The sequence below is a fragment of the Trichomycterus rosablanca genome, chromosome 14 (genome assembly GCF_030014385.1).
Source record: "Trichomycterus rosablanca isolate fTriRos1 chromosome 14, fTriRos1.hap1, whole genome shotgun sequence".
Lineage (NCBI taxonomy): Eukaryota > Metazoa > Chordata > Actinopteri > Siluriformes > Trichomycteridae > Trichomycterus > Trichomycterus rosablanca.
In genome coordinates, this window is record NC_086001.1 from 377,501 (window position 1) to 392,396 (window position 14,896).

The 14,896-nt window shown below is 41.8% G+C and overlaps 1 protein-coding gene across 1 annotated transcript in view; it reads right to left on the reverse strand.

The window, feature by feature from the left end:
- The window catches only part of LOC134326489 (astrocytic phosphoprotein PEA-15), a 13,179-nt gene extending 5,449 nt beyond the window's left edge, over nt 1-7,730 (reverse strand). Inside the window, exon 1 of the mRNA XM_063008670.1 lies at nt 7,390-7,730. The gene's annotated coding sequence lies outside the window, so the exon portion shown is untranslated. The remainder of the gene's footprint in view (nt 1-7,389) is intronic.
- Nucleotides 7,731-14,896: the final 7,166 nt, after the last annotated feature.

Below are 14,896 nucleotides of genomic sequence, written 5' to 3' on the forward strand. Positions count from 1 at the left end.
AAAGGTGATGGACTAAACCCAATTGAGCACCTGTGGCGCATCCTCAAGTGGAAGGTGGAGGAGTTCAAGGTGTCTAACATCCACCAGCTCCGTGATGTCATCATGGAGGAGTGGAAGAGGATTCCAGTAGCAACCTGTGCAGCTCTGGTGAATTCCATGCCCAGGAGGGTTAAGGCAGTGCTGGATAATAATGGTGGTCACACAAAATATTGACACTTTGGGCACAATTTGGACATGTTCACTGTGGGGTGTACTCACTTATGTTGCAGCTATTTAGACATTAATGGCTGTGTGTTGAGTTATTTTCAGAAGACAGTAAATCTACACTGCTATACAAGCTGTACACTGACTACTCTAAGTTATATCCAAGTTTTATTTCTATAGTGTTGTCCCATGAAAAGATATAATAAAATATTTGCAGAAATGTGAGGGGTGTACTCAGTTTTGTGATACACTGTATGTGTGTGTGCATGCGTGTTGTGTGTGTGTGTGTGTGTGTGTGAGTAAGTGTGTATGTATGTGTGTGTGCATGCGTGTTGTGTGTGTGTGTGAGTAAGTGTGTGTGTGTGTGTGTGCGTGCATGTTGTGTGTGTGTGAGTGTGTGTGTGTGTGTGTGTGTGTGCATGCATGTTGTGTGTGTGTGTGTGTGTGTGTGTGTGAGTAAGTGTGTATGTATGTGTGTGTGCATGCGTGTTGTGTGTGTGTGTGTGTGTGTGTGAGTAAGTGTGTATGTGTGTGTGTGTGTGTGCATGTTGTGTGTGTGTGAGTGTGTGTGTGTGTGTGCATGCGTGTTGTGTGTGTGTGTGTGTGAGTAAGTGTGTGTGTGTGTGTGTGTGTGCGTGCATGTTGTGTGTGTGTGTGAGTGTGTGTGTGTGTGTGTGTGTGTGTGTGCATGCATGTTGTGTGTGTGTGTGTGTGTGTGTGTGTGTGTGAGTAAGTGTGTATGTATGTGTGTGTGCATGCGTGTTGTGTGTGTGTGTGTGTGTGTGTGTGTGTGTGAGTAAGTGTGTATGTGTGTGTGTGTGTGTGTGTGTGTGTGTGCGTGCATGTTGTGTGTGTGTGAGTGTGTGTGTGTGTGTGTGTGCATGCGTGTTGTGTGTGTGTGTGTGAGTAAGTGTGTATGTGTGTGTGTGCATGCGTGTTGTGTGTGTGTGTGTGTGTGTGTGTGTGTGTGAGTAAGTGTGTATGTATGTGTGTGTGCATGCGTGTTGTGTGTGTGTGTGTGTGCATGCGTGTTGTGTGTGTGTGTGTGTGTGTGAGTAAGTGTGTATGTGTGTGTGTGTGTGTGTGCGTGCATGTTGTGTGTGTGTGAGTGTGTGTGTGTGTGTGTGTGAGTAAGTTTGTATGTATGTGTGTGTGCATGCGTGTTGTGTGTGTGTGTGTGTGTGTGTGTGAGTAAGTGTGTATGTGTGTGTGTGTGTGTGTGCGTGCATGTTGTGTGTGTGTGAGTGTGTGTGTGTGTGTGTGTGTGTGAGTAAGTTTGTATGTATGTGTGTGTGCATGCGTGTTGTGTGTGTGTGTGTGTGTGTGTGTGAGTAAGTGTGTATGTGTGTGTGTGTGTGTGTGTGTGTGTGTGTGTGTGTGTGTGTGTGTGTGTGTGTGTGTGTGAGTAAGTGTGTATGTGTGTGTGTGCATGCGTGTTGTGTGTGTGTGTGTGTGTGTGTGTGTGTGTGTGAGTAAGTGTGTATGTATGTGTGTGTGCATGCGTGTTGTGTGTGTGTGTGTGTCTGTGTGTGAGTAAGTGTGTATGTATGTGTGTGTGCATGCGTGTTGTGTGTGTGTGTGTGTGTGTGAGTAAGTGTGTATGTGTGTGTGTGTGTGTGTGCGTGCATGTTGTGTGTGTGTGAGTGTGTGTGTGTGTGTGTGTGAGTAAGTTTGTATGTATGTGTGTGTGCATGCGTGTTGTGCGTGCATGTTGTGTGTGTGTGAGTGTGTGTGTGTGTGTGTGTGTGTGAGTAAGTTTGTATGTATGTGTGTGTGCATGCGTGTTGTGTGTGTGTGTGTGTGTGTGTGTGAGTAAGTGTGTATGTGTGTGTGTGTGTGTGTGTGTGTGTGTGTGTGTGTGTGTGTGTGTGTGTGTGTGTGAGTAAGTGTGTATGTGTGTGTGTGCGTGCATGTTGTGTGTGTGTGAGTGTGTGTGTGTGTGCAGTCATGACACAACCACCATCATGCTATTCACCATTCACAAGACTATAATCACCATGACAACCAGGCCTAGCTTGCCTTTCAGAAACTGTGAGGCTGTAACCTAGCAACAGGGCAAGTGTTCCACCACCAACCAACCACCAACCTGCTCCAACTCCCACAACCTCAGAACCTCAGAAACCTCAAACCTTCAGAACCTTCAGAACTCTCAGGATCCCCAGAACCTTCAAAACCTTTAAACCCTTCAGAACCTTCAGACATTTTAAAACCATCAGAACCTTCAAACCCTTTAAACCCTCAGAACCTTTGTGGTTCTTATACTCTAGACCAGTTCCACGTGTCTTTGGATCAGTAAGATCATCCGTCAGAAGAACAACAATGAAAGATAAAATTAGGTGACCAAGAAAAAGTTCTGACTGGAACCCAGTAGATGGTAAACTCCACATGATCTCATGAGGAGTTCCAGTTCTGTTTCAAACATCTGTCAGTTCTGAAGTTCCTCAGAACACTTCCTGTAACAGGAACCCTCGTCTTACACATACACACCTACACACACATACACACACACCTCACACACACCTCACATACACACCTCACACACACACACCTCACACACACAAATACACACTCACACATCACTTGCACGACACGTTCATCATCTAACCTGCTGTCTACATATTTATGACCCATAAAGACATTTGTGTTTGAATCATTCAGTCACAGAAAAAGACGAGCGGTGGTTCCTGATGGTTCTTGGTTGTTCCTAATGGTTCCTGATGGTTCCTGGTTGTTCCTGATTGTTCCTGATGGTTCCTGGTTGTTCCTGATGGTTCCTGGTTGTTCCTGATGGTTCCTGGTTGTTCCTGATTGTTCCTGATGGTTCCTGGTTGTTCCTGATGGTTCCTGGTTGTTCCTGGTGGTTCCTGATGGTTCTAACGGTGTAAAAGGTTCTGACTGTAAGATCCAGAACCCTGGAGAGGAACTCCAACTGTTTCTCCACATGGACTCCGAGCATCGTGGGTAACAGGGCATGTGGAAGAGCAGAGCGCACAGATGGATTGTGGGATGGTGGATCACGCTGGGTATATTAGAACCTCCTCCCCACACACACACTACACTACATTACCCACAATCCATCTGTACAGACGCTGTTGAGTAACACTTGAGAGGAACACACGCTGGGATTGATGTGAAGCACCGGTCTGGTACCACTGAGACTCAAACCCGGGTCTCTGAGGTTGTGAGCTGGTGCATTACACTACTGAGGCACCACAGTTTCACAACCTTCAAATGGAGTCACTGGACAAAAATGGTTGAAAAGCCTCTAGCTTGAAGAATCCTGATCATTCCTCAGTTCCTCTGGGAAAAGAGCAGGAACTCGTGGTTCCCACAGAGAAGGTCATGTGAGAAGCTGCACGGCATGACCTTCACAGAGCCAGAAGATCTGGAAAAGATCCGGAGAAAATCTGTAGAAGATGTAAAGAATATCTAGAGAAGATCTGAGGAAGAACTGACAAAGATCTGGAGAAGATGTGGAGAAGATGTGGAGAAGATGTGGAGAAGATGGGGAAAGGACCTGACGAAGATCTGGAGAAGATGAAGAGAAGATCTGATGAGGATCTGGAGAAGATGTGAAGAAGATCTCAAGAAAATCTGATAAATAGCTGAGGAATATGTGGAAAAGATCTGGAGAAAATCTGGAGAAGATCTCCACACCACGACACACACCACTGCACCCGGAGCTGAATCCTGCAGGATCTGGCATCCCAGAAGAATCCTTACATAACCACTGAGTGCTGGAAGTGTTGGTCTGTGTTTCTCCATGCAATCACATCACAACATGCACCCAAACATCTCAGAACATCTCAAAACATCTGAACCCAGGTTCAGAGCGCAACAGGAGGTTAGCCAGAAGTATGCATGATTGATCTAAAGGTTGAGGGTTCGAATCCCAGCTTCCTAATGGCTCCTTCATTCTTCCTGTACACAGCGGGGGTTCACAAACTTTTGCATAACTGTACAGTGTTGGTACTGATTCAGCACTGAGGGAAACAAACCACTTCCTCCCTGTCCACTTCCTGTCTCAGTGTGTGTGTATCAGTGTGTGTGTGTGTATCAGTGTGTGTGTGTGTTAGTGTGTGTGTGTGTGTTAGTGTGTGTGTGTATTTGTGTGTGTTTATTAGATGTTTGCAGTATTGATAGTGTGTGTGTGTGTGTGTGTGTGTGTATGTGTGTATTAGACGTTTGCAGTATGAGTAAGTGAGTGTGTGTATGTATGTGTGTGAGTGTGTGTGCAGTATCGATAGTGAGTGTGTATGTGTGTGAGTGTGTGTGCAGTATCGATAGTGAGTGTGTGTGTGTGTGTGTGTGTGAGTGTGTGTGAGTGTGTGTGCAGTATCGATAGTGAGTGTGTGAGTGTGTGTGTGTGAGTGTGTGTGCAGTATCGATAGTGAATGTGTGAGTGTGTGTGTGTGAGTGTGTGTGCAGTATCGATAGTGAATGTGTGTGTTTGTGTGTGTGTGAGTGTGTGTGCAGTATCGATAGTGAGTGTGTATGTGTGTGAGTGTGTGTGCAGTATCGATAGTGAGTGTGTGTGTGTGTGTGTGTGTGAGTGTGTGTGAGTGTGTGTGCAGTATCGATAGTGAGTGTGTGAGTGTGTGTGTGTGAGTGTGTGTGCAGTATCGATAGTGAATGTGTGTGTTTGTGTGTGTGTGAGTGTGTGTGCAGTATCGATAGTGAGTGTGTGTGTGTGTGTGTGTGTGAGTGTGTGTGAGTGTGTGTGCAGTATCGATAGTGAGTGTGTGAGTGTGTGTGTGTGAGTGTGTGTGCAGTATCGATAGTGAATGTGTGTGTTTGTGTGTATTAGATGTTTGCTGTACTGATAGTGTGTGTGTATGTGAGTGTGTGTGTGTTAGTGTGTGTGTGTATTTGTGTGTGTTTATTAGATGTTTGCAGTATGAGTGAGTGTGTGTATCTGTGTGTGTGTGAGTGTGTGTGCAGTATCGATAGTGAGTGTGTGTGTGTGTGTGTGTGTAGGAGCATCACTACGGATCTTTACGTTGTTTATATACGCTGTGTGAAATCTCGCTAAAGCGCTACAGTGAGCACAACCGCCACAACCGCCATAGAGGGTCAATCAGATAAACACATGAGAGCAGATCTGAATCAGAATCTAAAACTGAATCAGAACCTAAAACTGAATCAGAACCTAAAACTGAATCAGAACCTAAAACTGAATCAGAACCTAAAACTGAATCAGAATCTGAATCTAAATTCTCTGCAAGAGAAAAAAGGAAAAATAAACAGCTGTGATTTTTTTCTTTATTTTATTTCATTTTTGCCACAAATTTAAGAAGCCTCAATAGATTTTAGTTTCAAAATATAAATAATAATAATAATAATAATAATAATAATAATAATAATAATAATAATAATAAATATGTGCTGTAGCGTTTATTCTAATTTAGTTCTGGGATGAACTTAGTGCTGCTGTGATTAACATGTTCCAACAAACCAAAATAAAAATACAGTCGACCCTTGAGTTCTGAACGGTTTACCATACGAACATTTCAGGTTACGAGCGATCTGTTTCAACTTAACGTACGAACAAGTTTCGGATTACAAACCGAAATTCTCGAAACACATGATGTCGCGAACAAGTCCGACCGTCTCTCTCTCTCTCTATATATATATATAGATTTTTTTTTTTTCGATTTTTTTTATATTTTGTAAAATTCTATATAAAATGTTCTTAAAGAAGGTGCAGAGGAAGCGCTGTTGTGTTGTATAATTATTCCTGCCAGTAGGTGTCACTGTGTATCAGACAGAGGGGACAGTGAGTGAGAGAGAAGAAGGAAATTGGCTCAGTAAAGTATTCTTTCTTTAGTGCAATTACACCTACAAAATACACACTACTGAAATAAAGAAGGAAATAATAGAGAAATATGAGAGTTATTGTTGTTTCTGGTAGATACAATTTATATATAAAGAAGGAAATATATTATGGTGTATGGTGCAGCACACGTACTGTACTGAAATGTGATGTGTGTTACAGTACTACTGTGTATTATTGTTTATTGTTGTTTATTACAGTAGTATCTATTCTATCATTTAAGATTAAGGGAAATTATACATGTATTTATAACAAAAAAGAGCATTTAAGACATTAGAGAGGTTAGGGGTAAGGGGGGGGTTGGGAGGTCTGGCACGAATTAATTCTGTTTACATTATTTCTTGTGGGAAAAACAGGTTTAAATAACGAACATTTTGACTTAAGAACAAAACTTCAGAACCAATTACATTCATAAGTCAAGGGTTCACTGTATGTAAATCTGATAAATTAAAATCCAGATCATAATGGAACATAATTTATAATCACTGCAGCTTCATAACACACGTATAACAGGAAAATATTAAATATTAAATATATTAAAGTTCCTCTGACGTCTATTTTTACTGTAGATTCATTAATAAATAATCAGAGATGAAAAATCCTGTAATGAATCCTAACATCGGATCTCAGTCTGGATCTAAAGTTTACATACACACACAGGACCAGGACTGGATTTAGTTCTGCTGCTGAAATACTACCAGAACACAAACTTCTTTATATATTTATATATATTTATTATTTAATAAACTTTAGAACTTGATGAGTGTGAGTGTGTGTGTGTGTGTGTGAGAGTTACACTGAGGATAAAAGAGAACAGAATTAAATAATTAACTAGAGTTTATAGCAGGTCAGTTTGAAACTGAGATTAATTCAGTTATCTGGTTAAATCTGGTTAAATGAAGCTCAGATTATTTGTACTGAGTTAAGTCTGTTGTACCAGCTGACCCCGTGGTGGTGCTGGGTGCTGGTGGTGCTGGGGGTGCTGGGTGGCATGACTGCACGACATCATTCGTATCTGAAACGATTCCGCATGAACCTGAATGAATCTGTTAAAGAATGTTAATGAAACTTTAGCCACCAGATCTGATCAGGGTCGCTGTTCTCCAGCGTGCCAGCTGGATCTCAGGAGGTGCCACAGCAACATGTTTAACACTTGAGTTGATATTTTGGGTGTTGGTGCAACCCTCTGATAATGACGGTTCGATCTTCATCCATCCACTCACACACACTTTAATATCAGATTCGTCTGACAGATACGATTCACATTCCGATAATCGCGATATTGATGTTATATCTTGTGGATCATAAATGATAAGGATCGTTTACAGTCTGTACAGATGTGCAGTACTCACGGTGTCTGTAGAGATCCGAACCAGCTGAGAGATTTCAGATAAGAAGAGGATGAGGATGGTCGGATCTTCAGTGATGAGCCGAATTAACGGGAACTCACGACCTGTCCAAATACTTATGGTAAACGAGTTAACCGATAGGCAGCAGGGTCACAGCATGAGAGCGGAGGGTGTACGCGATATATTCCACTGATAACGAGATAAATAACGAGATAAATAACGAGATAAATAACGATAAATCGGTGCGTAATTTCGGAGCGGCGTTGGTGCGTCTGTGCGCATCCGCGTCTGTGCGCTCTGAGACCGACTGGAAACGCCTTTACACACACACACACACACACACACACACCACAACACACACACACACACACATTTTTCGGCTGTGATGTCATCAGAGCCCTATCCGGTCTCCTAATCCCTCCTCCATTCTTCTCCACTTCCCTCCTCCATTTCCGGTTTCCATCCTGACCAGTGAGAGAAAACAAACACCAGCATCCAGCCAAACGGTCTGAGCTCCAATCCCAGTAACACAAGCAGCTGATCCCAGGAACACAAGCAGCTGATCCCAGTAACACAAGCAGCTGATCCCAGTAACACAAGCAGCTGATCCCAGTAACACAAGCAGCTGATCCCAGTAACACAAGCAGCTGATCCCAGTAACACAAGCAGCTGATCCCAGGAACACAAGCAGCTGATCCCAGTAACACAAGCAGCTGATCCCAGTATATAAACAAGTGCGTGAGTGGGTTTGCTGTGGATGTAGATCAGGACCAGGATGGAATGATGAACTCTGTGCTGACTGACTGGCTGCAGTTCTCACTCTAACCACAGGGGGCAGCACACAGCAGCACCGCCGCTCCACTGTACTGAGATTCACATCATAATCCTTTTATTATGGATTTATATTCAAATAAAAATATAAATAAACAAAAATAAGCTTATAATAACTTCAAATAAAACTTTAAACACTTTAAGTTTTCAAAATACAGTTAATTTATTCACAATAAAAATCAGTTTGTATTTAAAAACAAATATTGAAATATTGGTCAAAATCCTCACCAAAAACCTAATTATCATCAATTATTATTATTATTATTATTGTTGTTATTATATTATTTATTATTATTATTATTCTCGTTGTTGTTGTTATGATTATTATTATATTATTTTCATGATTATTATTATTATTATATTTTTATTATTATATTATTATTGTTGTTGTTATTATCATTATTATTATTATTATTATTATTACTATTATTACTATTATTATTGTTATTATATTATCATTATATTATTATTATTATTATATATCACCCAGGAACTTATGCAAGAATTCTGTTCCTGGACTTCAGCTCAGCCTTCAACACAATTATTCCAGGACAATTACACAGCAAACTGACTGAACTCAGCGTACCAGCCTCCACCTGCCAGTGGATAACTGACTTTCTTACTGGCAGAAAACAGCAGGTGAGGCTGGGAAAGTGTACTTCAGGGACCCGAAAAATCAGCACGGGTGCCCCACAGGGTTGTGTACTCTCCCCACTGCTCTTCTCGCTGTACACAAATGACTGTACCTCCATGGACTCCTCTGTTAAAATCCTGAAGTTTGCAGATGACACTACTGTCATTGGTCTCATCAGTGACAGTGATGAGTCTGCTTACAGACGGGTGGTTGATCAGGTTGTCCTCTGGAGCAGTCAGAACAATCTGGAGCTGAACACAGCAAAAACAGTGGAGATGACCGTGGACTTCAGGAGGAGCCCCCCAACCCTGCCAGCACTCACCATCCTAGACAGGACTGTGATGGCTGTGGAGTCCTACAAGTTCCTGGGCACAACGATCTCCAAGGACCTGAAGTGGGACAGCAACATCAACTCCATCATCAAGAGGGCTCAACAGAGGATGTACTTTCTGTACCAGCTGAGGAAGTTCAACCTACCCCAAGAGCTGATGGTGCAGTTCTACACAGCCATCATAGAGTCCATCGTCACCACATCCATCACAGTGTGGGGCAGCGCTATCACAAAACATGACACCAAGAGACTGCAGCGCATCATCAAGTCTGCAGAGAGGACCATCGGTGTGAAGCTGCCCACACTGCTGGACCTGCATGCCTCCAGAACCAGGAAGCGTGCAGAGAAAATCATCACTGACCCGTCTCACCCTGGCCATCACCTGTTTCGGTGCCTTCCATCAGGCCGACGCTTCAGCCACATGAAGACCGGAACGACCAGGCTACAGAGAAGCTTTTATCCAAACTCCATTACGCTCATGAACAATTGAACACTACTGTACTGTTAATACTCGGGACACTTGCACATCAAAAACTACCTATTTCATTTATGTAATGGCATACACAGGATTTTCACCTTACTTCCATTTCATATTTATATATTTTTATATTTTCTATAGTTTTATATTGCACAAAACTGCACCTTTTAAAATTACAATGTAAATTGCACATGCTAAATGTTTACAATGTCTTCTATGTTTACGGGTATGAATGTGTGTGTTAGAGAGAGTGAGCTGTGTGAATAAGATTGTCTTTACTGTATTTTTCGTGCACTGCAAGCATCTGTGTAACCAAAAACAAATTCCTTGTATGTGTGAGCATACTTGGCCAATAAAGCCCGATTCTGATTCTGATTCTGATACTAATAATACTAATACTACTACTAATAATAAATATAATAATATTAATAATGATAATAATACAATAATAATAATAATAAATGTAATAATAATAATAAATAATACTACTAATAAAAAATAATAAAATAATAATAAATATAATAATAATAATTAATAATAATTACTTTGCAGGATGTACAGATTTAATCAGGATGTTTTGGTAGAGAGCACACACTCTCACACTACCTCCACCACGTCTCACAGTTAATGTGATGTTTTGATCACATGTGACACAAGCCTAGTTCAGCTTATCAGCCCACTGAACTATGTTCCAAAAGTTTTGGGACAACACTTTGTCCTCTTTCTGGTTAGCAGAGGTTCTGATAACGTTTGAGTTCACTTCCTCCAGCCACCAGGAGTTGTGAAAACAGTTTGGGGAAGGCCCTTTACTCTGCCAGTCAGTCTCATCTATTATCGGTGACCCCACAAAAGTCTTTTGAGCATAAATGGGCACAAATCCTTACAGACACACTCCAAAATCTCATATAAAGCCACAGACAGACAGAGCAGAAGTGAGTGAATCTGAAAGAGGAAGAATGAAAACGCTGAGTCACGTTAAACCCACCGTGTGTGGCACCGCTCTCACGTCCTGATACCAGGCGGGCACATTCAAACCCCCCCCCCCCCCCCCCCCCCATCCTAAAGTACCCCAATACATCATGTCTTTATCTACAGGGCTGTAAAAACTAACACCCCCCCCCCCACACACACACACACACACACACACTAAAGACTTCCTAAAAAACTGCTATTTATTTATGGAGCAGCAGGAAGGAAACCAGTCCGAGTTCTGTGTATAATAATATTAATAATAATAATAAATATAATAATAATAATAATAATGATGATAATAATAATAATAATAATATTAATAACAACAATAAATATAATAGTAATAATAGTAATAATAATGATAATAATAATAATATTAATAACAACAATAAATATAATAGTAATAATAGTAATAATAATGATAATAATAACAATATTAATAACAACAATAAATATAATAGTAATAATAGTAATAATAATAATATTAATAACAACAATAAATATAATAGTAATAATAGTAATAATAATGATAATAATAACAATAATAAATATAATAGTAATAATAGTAATAATAATAATATTAATAACAACAATAAATATAATAGTAATAATAGTAATAATAATGATAATAATAATAATAATAATAATAATGATTGATAGTAATAATAATAATAATAATAATAATAATAATAATAATGAAGATAATAATAATAAAGATAATAATAATAATAATAATAATAAATATAATAATAATAATAATAATAATATAATGGATGATAATGGCTCTCACAGTGGTTCTGTGTCGTCCTAGAGCCTCAGAAATAGCTTCTTTGTTTCATAGTTTATTGTTATTTCTTTTGATTTTGGTACAGTGTTCCTGTAGAAACTTTAAGCTTTGTGTTCATTTATGGAAGCTCCTACAATAAAAGAAGAACCCAGTGAGGGATCTGTGATGTTCTCGGGGCTGATTCTTTGGTTTAAACTGAGAGGATCTACTGAATCATGGACTCTATAGAGATAAATGTTCTTTTGACTAAACTGGCACAAGTTCCCATAGGAATTATGATGGTAATCCCAACGTATGCTCAGGTGTCCACATTCTTTTGACCATAGTGTTTAATTCCTACAGTGTTTAACACAGTTTTTCCTCGTGTTCGTTCCTTCTGAAGGTCTGATGATCTTCCAGATGTGTGAACCCACAGATGACAGGAGGTTCAGGCTGCTTCACCGCAGGGTTCATCGATGCACCACCACTCACTACTCACATCTCAAGGACCATCGTGGGTCTGTTGAGATGCGGTTGCCGGGCAACAAGGTTCCTCCTGAATCACAGAGACGAGAAGCATCACTTCAGATGGAGCGGCGGGGTTCGGCTCGCCCATGGGGCCCAGAACGTCCAGCCCCCTGGAGATCTCTTCACCCCCCTACCCCCCCTACCCCCCGCGGCCTCCATACGGGCGGGGGCGATCTGTAAGCGCGCCCCGCTGTGATCTGTAAGTGCCACGCTGCCCCCTGCTGAGAGGTTCTGACCATCACCGTACCACAGCGCGATGATTCAGAGCTGATGAATCCACCACTGACTGATATTTACAGCGATGCTCAATCAACGTTCAGCTGAAGACTGTTAGTGGTCAAAGTACTGGACTGGTAACCAGAAGGTCATAGGTTCAAGTCCCAACACAGCCTGGTTGCTACTGTTGATCCCTTGAGCAAGGACCTTTAGGTTTTTGGATTGTGTTTGTTCACAATAAAAGCTGTCAGAAGAATGCTATAATTATATACATAAATATACACAATATAGCCAAAAGTATTTGGACGCCTGACCGTGAGCTTGTTGAACGTCCCGTTCCCTCTATAGAACAACAGCCGCTCTTCTGAGAAGCATCTCACAAGACTTTGATTTGAAGTGTGTCTGTGTGTGGGAATTTGTGCCCGTCCAGTCAAAATATGACACTACTGACGTTAGTATGGCCGGGCCCTGATTGATCAGTCGATGTTCCGGTTCATCCCAGAGCTGTTGAGTGGAGCTGAGGTCAGGGCTCGGTGCAGGACATGCTGGACCCAGCTAAAATAAGTCAGTGTTGTTTCAGATTCCACCATGTGGGGGCGCTACAGGACGGAGCTGATCGGTCAGATTCAGCTTCTAACGGAGCAAAAGCAGTTCAATCAGTACTGAAAATCAGAAAATATCAGGAAAAGTTGGGACAGTATGGAAAATGTAAATAAAATTAAAAAACACAGAGTCTCTTACATTGACTTGGATGTTTATTTGATGTCAGACAGGATGAAGTTGAGATATTTCATCGTTTATCTGCTCAACTTCATTTCATTTATTAATAAACATCCATTCCTGCATTTCAGACCTGCAACACATTCCAAATAAAGTTGGGACAGTAAAGCATTTACCACTTTTCCAAAAAAAGACCTGGAATGCTGATTCATCTGACTACGACACACGTTTCCGCTGTGTGATTCCGAGCCCAGAGAAGTGGACGCCACTTCTGGACATGGTTAATATGAGGCTTCTTTTTTACACAGTAAAGTGTTAAGTATGATTAGTGCAGTAACTCTGTATTGTAGAGCTGATAAAGGTTTGATAAACTAATCCCTCACCCATGTGCTTATATCAGCTAGTGTTGAGTGGAGGATCTTGATGGCGTCTGAGGGATGGAAGATCGTTCAGATGAAGCTTTACACACTGAAATTCCTCCTGATTCCTTGAATGGTTTAATGATATTCTGCACTGTAGAGGGAGAACATGCAAATCCCTTCCAATCTTTCTTTGAGGTTCATTGTTTTTAAACATTTGAATCATTTTCTCACACATTTGTGGACAAACTGGATCCTCTGATCATCTTTACTCATCAGAGACTCTCAGCCGAACCTGGATGCTGCTTTAGTACCAAACCATGATCACAATCACCTGTTCACATCACCTGTTTATAATCACGTCATTATTTAGTGTTTCACCTCATTACTAGCACTAAATCTCCCCCGTCCCAACTTTATTTGGAATGTGTTGCAGGTCTGAAATGCAGGAATGGATGTTTATTAATAAATGAAATGAAGTTGAGCAGATAAAAGATTAAATATCTCAGCTTCATCCTGTCTGCACTCAAACAAAAGTCAAAGTCCATGTAAGAAACTCTGTTTTTATTTATTTATTAGCATTGTCCATGCTGTCCCAATTTTTCCTGATTTGGGGTCGTACATTAGATAGATGGGTTCTGGTACTGTTTTGGGTCGGAGCTGCACTGCAGTAAACTGGATGATAAGTGAGTTCGACTGAGTGATGTAATCAGAACTCAGACGGTGATGCAGGGGTTTGGTGAAAATGTGTTCCAATTATCTGGTACCATCTGTGGTGCCCTCACAGGTTCATTACAGATGTGGAGGAACATCTGCTGTTCAAACTCGCACACCAACATTAAAACTTTTATTCAAACTATCACATCACATCTTATCAAATAATTCTTGATGGTTCCTGATGGTTCTTGAGATGGTTCCTGATGGTTCCTGGTGCCAACCACAAGGTCTTGATGTTGGATGAACGTTCCGATTCATTCCAAAATTGTTCTCTGGGGTCACTGGAGCTCTTGTGCACCTCATACAGGACCAAGAAAAGGGACGCCTCCCTGCAGTGCAGGACTGATGGTTCCTCATGGTTCCTGGTGCCAACTGCAAGACACCAGGTGACAGCCTAGGCTTTGATGTTGGAGGTCACTGGAGCTCCTGAACACCTCATCCAGGACCAGGAAAGGTTCAAACCTCACCAGGAACCTTGATCCTGAGACGAGCTGGTCGTGTATGGATGTACTTGGGTTTCGTGGCTCTGGTGGCGCTTGGCGAGCGCCAGGCCATAAGTGACTGATCAGCAGAAGCCGAGCGCCCGGGCGCGGTGTTTATTTTTAGCGCGGGGGGTCACTCGCTGCACCCTGCCCAACTAAATATGGAAATGGAAGCTAAACTGCACCTCGGCCTGACTCCATATCACTTCACCCCCCTCACGGTGCCCAACGCACTGTGCCCAAATCACCCCCCCCTCACCCCCCCACGAGTGGCTGCAACAGGTGCTCCCGGACTTGTCCCGCCCCTCTCACGGCTCTTTATCCAGTCGCGGTCGTGCTGTGTTCCTGTTCGCTCTCGAGACCACGTGGTGGGTGCAGGTCGTACTCCTCTGTGACCGGTTCACCCCCACACACCCCCCCCCCCTCTATCCTTAAAACACCCCTCCGAAAAACAAGCTGGTGTGTGTGGTGTTTAA